Source organism: Pararge aegeria, chromosome 8 (assembly GCF_905163445.1).
Source record: "Pararge aegeria chromosome 8, ilParAegt1.1, whole genome shotgun sequence".
Taxonomy (NCBI): Eukaryota; Metazoa; Arthropoda; class Insecta; order Lepidoptera; family Nymphalidae; genus Pararge; species Pararge aegeria.
The window spans coordinates 13,726,698-13,732,232 of record NC_053187.1 but is presented as its reverse complement, the minus strand read 5'-3'; positions in this window follow the sequence as shown (position 1 = coordinate 13,732,232).

Genomic DNA, 5,535 nt, shown 5'->3' with positions numbered 1-5,535 from the left:
TATTACTAGGTACTTTCCTTGTTAGGTAGGTGCTTTAGCTTATAGTAATTTGACATTTTACTCGACACCAACTTAATAATGTTGTGGAAAATATTTATTATTAGCTTTTTAGGTTTTTAACAATGTCGGTTATTTTTTGAAAAAAATATTTACATTTAAATATGGGCATTATTTATGCCGCCATATCTTCTTATATATATAAGATAAGTTTAAAACCGTAATAACATTACACTCATTTTAGAAAAATGAGACATTGTACTCAGTGGCGTGCATAGAGGGTATGCAAATGATATAAAATAAAGAAAATCTCCAGTACGTGTTATAAAAAACTTAAGGATAGGCTTTGTAAGAGTTATAAAAAAACCTACCCTTAAGTATATATAACACGTAATGGAGATTTTCTTCGTTTTATATCATATGCATACCCTCTATGCACGCCACTGATTGTACTTCCATGACCATGCTTCCTATTTTATAATATCTTTCCAGAAACCGTAATATGAATTTCATAGGAGGCAGTTATCATAGAAAGACACTTTTAACAAAATGTATTTTAGCTCATTTTTATAAAATGAAGTGTCGATTGATAACAAATTCCTGAGTATAATAGCGGCAACTACTTAATTTTATTCCAACTACTTAATTTTATTCCAACTACTTAATTTTATTCCAACTATTACTGTAAGGAACAAAATATTCCTAGCCCCATTTTACCCCTTTAGGGGATACCAATAAGACCATTTTCATTTTTTTTTTATCTAGTCATGGATTGCCATAAAACAAAATTTCAAAGGCAGTAAGGGCGTTTTATTTCAGTTTTAAGTTTATTAATTAGTTTAATTACATACCATCAGTAGGTACGTAATTAAATTAGTTACGTGCAATACGTGAAGTTCTCCGCACTGCAAAGAAACTGATCCCTAAGGTGCCTTCTTCTTTCTTCCACAAGTCCTTCACTATTCAGGCTTTGGAATGCCTTGCCTTTTTGGCTACAAGAGAGGCAAAATCAAACAAAATCTTTAAAAACTTGTGAAAGATCATTTTTTGGTCTCAATCATCTGATGACCCGTGATAGTTCAATGCTCTCTTCTTCCTCTTTTTTTTTATTTTATTTATTTTGTTTCATATTTAATTTATTATATTATTGATAGTAAATATATTTTTTATATTTTATTGTTTTATATATATTTATTTAAGTAATGATATACTTATTTTATGGGTATTTGTATATGTGCACCACCAACCCATTTTCTGTAATTGTTTTCTTCGCCATTGGTTGCCTGGAAGAAATCGCTATGAAGCGATAAGGCCGCCAGATTGTATACGTTGTTTTGTTATACTTTTCTTTTTTTTATGCACTTTTTGTGGTGTGCAATAAAAGTATATTCATTCATTCATTCATACGTGCAAAACCTTTAATTTGAAACTTTTCTTTTCTTTTATTTGTGTATGTATCTAGCAGCAATGGTAATAGATATAAACTATGAGAAATTTCGACTTTCTTACCGATTAGATACGATTCATAAGATACAGCCAGCTAACAGAATACGGAAGGACGAACGGACGGACTGACAGTTGAGGATCAGTAATAGATCCCGTTGATACCCTTCGGGTAGGTACAGAATAAAAAAAAATTACTGAGACCACTGAACTAAGGAAAGATGGCCTTTGCGTAAAGCTTGCTTTGCGGAATAAGTATCGGCTGCCGCAGAAAATTCCTTAATCTCACGGGAAATCAGAAATTCTAAGCGGACAAAGTTGATACACCGTTGACTTCTGGGTTTGCTTATTTTTCATTAGGGTATTAATAAAAATAACACCAAACTTAATTAGCTAATAAATCATAATTTTTATCATAAATAATAAATGTTAAGGTGTAAAATATCCTTATAGAGATAATAATCCTTGAACTTGAACTGAACACGAAACCGGGCAGTCAGATTCTGCCCGTGACATCCAACTTGACATCTCGTACTCTCTTTATTTATATAAGGTATACTTATTAACCGTATGTAAATAAAGGATGTTAATTTTCCAGTGGAGACGAAGAGAAAAAAATTCAAAGGTATCAATCGAATAAACCATATGTTTTTTTTGCGATTAGGCATAGATTTCTTATTAATATTATAAATATTAATAAGAAATCTTAGCATAGATTTCTTATTAATATTATAAATATTAATAAGAAATCTATGCCTAAGATTTTTTTGTATGTAATCGACTAACTCTGAAACTTCTTAACCTATGTTAATAATCATAACTAATATTACAAATGCAAATATTTGTTTGCATGTCCTTCCTTCAAGCCCTTATATAGCAAACAATCAATAGGTTTAGTTGAAAGGAAGCAGATTAACATAGGCTACTTTTTATTCCAGGATAACAAACGGCCCTACGGGTTTTTCAAAAGGACGCTGGCGACATTTTCTTTTTCATAAATCTACTTTATCCAGGAGTAGCATAAATAGCCAAATTGGCATGCGATTACATTGACACATGTTATGTAGTAAAAATATCACCCTCCTTTTGGAAGGCAAGAAATAATACATAGCACTCAGTATTAACAAGCTACATTCATTTCATCACGAGTAGGTAAAAATGTTTAACGCCCAATAAAGTGGGCACGAGTCTGCTATTTTAATATAAAGCCTTAGAGTCGGTTTGGATGAACGCGCTAATAAAAAAAAAGTCGGCGATAACATATGACTATCTTTTAAGGTTGACTTGTACGCGGACCGAAGTCGTGAAGGACCGCTAGTTAATCAACATAGCAATCTGCGTATTAAACACATAAAACATTCATTAGCGTAATTATTGGTTAGTACATGTACCTCTAGTCCATAAGACCAATAAACTATAACAGCTTTATGGGTGTACTGACCTAACTTAATTCTTGACATGAAACTTCTTAGCGTCGTAAAGTGAACAGGTGACAGTAATAGTACATTATAGTACTTGTGTGCTATATTGATGATTAGACACGAGGCTGTATTAGGTGATAAGAGAACGATGAGAACTGAGAGGGATTTAAGTTTCATCACTTTTATACCACTTATCTGAGACCTAGAACCTTCTTGATTCAGAAATGAAAAGGAATGATCCAGAAACGATTTCACAGACAACTATATTTGGAATTACGAGTACTTTGTCGTTATGTAGGTATGAAAGGTAATGTAAGGTGTGAAGCGTTACGTTGTCACGCTATAATTAACTTTAATGTCCTAGTAATAAGTTTATTTGGAACAGTATTAAAAACCATTAAGGTCACAGGTCCGCTAGCTCAGACTTTCTTTAATAAAGTAGGTAGGTAATAATATCCTAGATGTTCTGCATGAGTATACCTTTCGTTTAGGTTGTGTAGGTACCTACTTAATATTGAGTTTTTCTTGCCGCTGGCTTCTTTTACTTTTATGACTGGATGAAGTAACTAGTAAAACACCTACCTCCTCTTTTGTCGACCTCCCTGGCGCAGAGGGGAGCGCTGTGGTTTGGTTTAAAATTTGAGGTCGCGGGTTCTATTCCCGCCAAGGGAGATTTAGGAATTTATTATTTTCGAATTTTCTCTAGTCTGGTCTGGTGGGAGGCTCTGGCCGTGGCTAGTTACCACCCTTCCGACAGAGACATGCCTCTAAGCGGTTAAACGTTCCGGTATGATGTCGTGCCGGTTTGAGGTATGGGTATAATAGCCCGCTACCATCTTAGACTGCATCATCACTTGCAACCAGTTCAGATTGCAGTCAGGGGCTAACTTGTAATGAAATAAAAAAAATTCAAACCTATACTACGGCTTGTGGATGCTGTCTATAGTTTCATACAAAAAGCGAGCGCCTAATAAGTTTTATTAGACAGATTAAATTATTATGCAAGAAAAGTAAAAAAAAAGATAAACAACCTAAAACGCTATAGGATAGTATAGGATTTAGTATAGTATTTTAGTATAGTATTTTTACGTACACGGGGAGGAAATATCAAATTTATAAATTTAAGTTCCTAAATCTCCCGTCGGTTCCAAAATTTTATATGCATTTTAAATTTATAAAGGGTAGTAGTAGTAGGCTGGTAGGTACCTATAGGATCTAAATTGTGATATAAGCGGACCTACCTAATTATTATAAAAATCACCTATTCTTCACAAAGGCAAAAATTTGTTATTTATGTTACTAATTCATGTCGCAACTAAAAAAAGCGGACCAATTTGTCTGAAATTTTAAATGGAGATAGATTATACCTTGGATCAACTACGGATATCCGAATCAACCCTATCTCCGATTTCGAAAGCATTAAGTAGGGTACAAGATTAGTCGGCTACTATTCTTGTACGTAATGTCGTTGAAATCGGAATCTCATCGGTGAACGTAATGCAAATTTAATCAGCCTTCCTCTAAAGTAGCCTGCCTGCGAACCACGATAATAGATGGCTAATGGCTGGCTGGCTAGCTGAAGTTGGTACCTCCAAAATAGTATATGAATTCAGATCCTCAAACACCCCATTTAGCACTTCCTTAATTTTAGGGAAAATATTTAAATGTAATCTAGCAATACTGATCGATTCTCATCGATGCTTGGTTTTTCTGTTCTGTTCTGTTCTGTTCCGTTCCGTTCTGTTCGACCTTTTATGATTTAATAATACATTTAATTAATGTGATATTATTAGATTTTTGATACTAAGTCTTAGACTGTTTTGTTAATGTTCATATTACGAGTACAAAATATTGTATTATTGTATTAATGGGGTTAATACAATTATTGTAACCTCACAATTACCTTATTGAACTATTGAGTTATTTATAAAATAACAATTACAAATGTTTACGTTTGTAACGTTTATTTTTATTTAATAAAAAAAATACCCTTTGACAGTTCTGTTATTGAGATAGTAGTATATTTTGGTTTGTTTTAGAAAGTAGACTTTTATTGTTTTTTTTTAAATATTTCATTGTATTTTTAAGTTTTTTTGAATGTCCTTTCGAACATAAAAGGTTTGAAAATAATTAAAGTATTACTACCGTCAGTTTTACTAAAAAAAAAGACTACCTACTTTCGGACTGTAATAGCTCCTTCAATAGTTGTAGTTAACTTTTATTGGAAAAACTCAAATGTTTATAAACAATTCCTAAATTAAACGTCGGTACGGTTGACTTATCTGCAATAAGCCACATTTTAGTTTAGCAATAGGTACTCCCCAAAAAATACTACTGTAACAAATGATTTCTTTTTTTCTAGACTACAATGTGTTTAATGACAAGAGCCGCATTTAGGTGTAATGTAGTTTAGAATTTTAAGGATCACCTTTACAGTCGTTAAAGTCTTTAGAGTAATCTTAGTTTAGATTTTTAAATTATTTTTAATGTTTCGTAAAAAGCTAAAATAATTAAATGCATCCAAGCCAAAAACGTCTTAAAGGGTAACCTAACGATATTTAAGTTATGTACATACAAGCCGTTATCAGAAAAAATACAAGACTAAGCCAAAAATCTCCTGCTTTAATTATAACCCTAGAATTATTTACTCTAGGAACTTCCAAATACAGTTGTT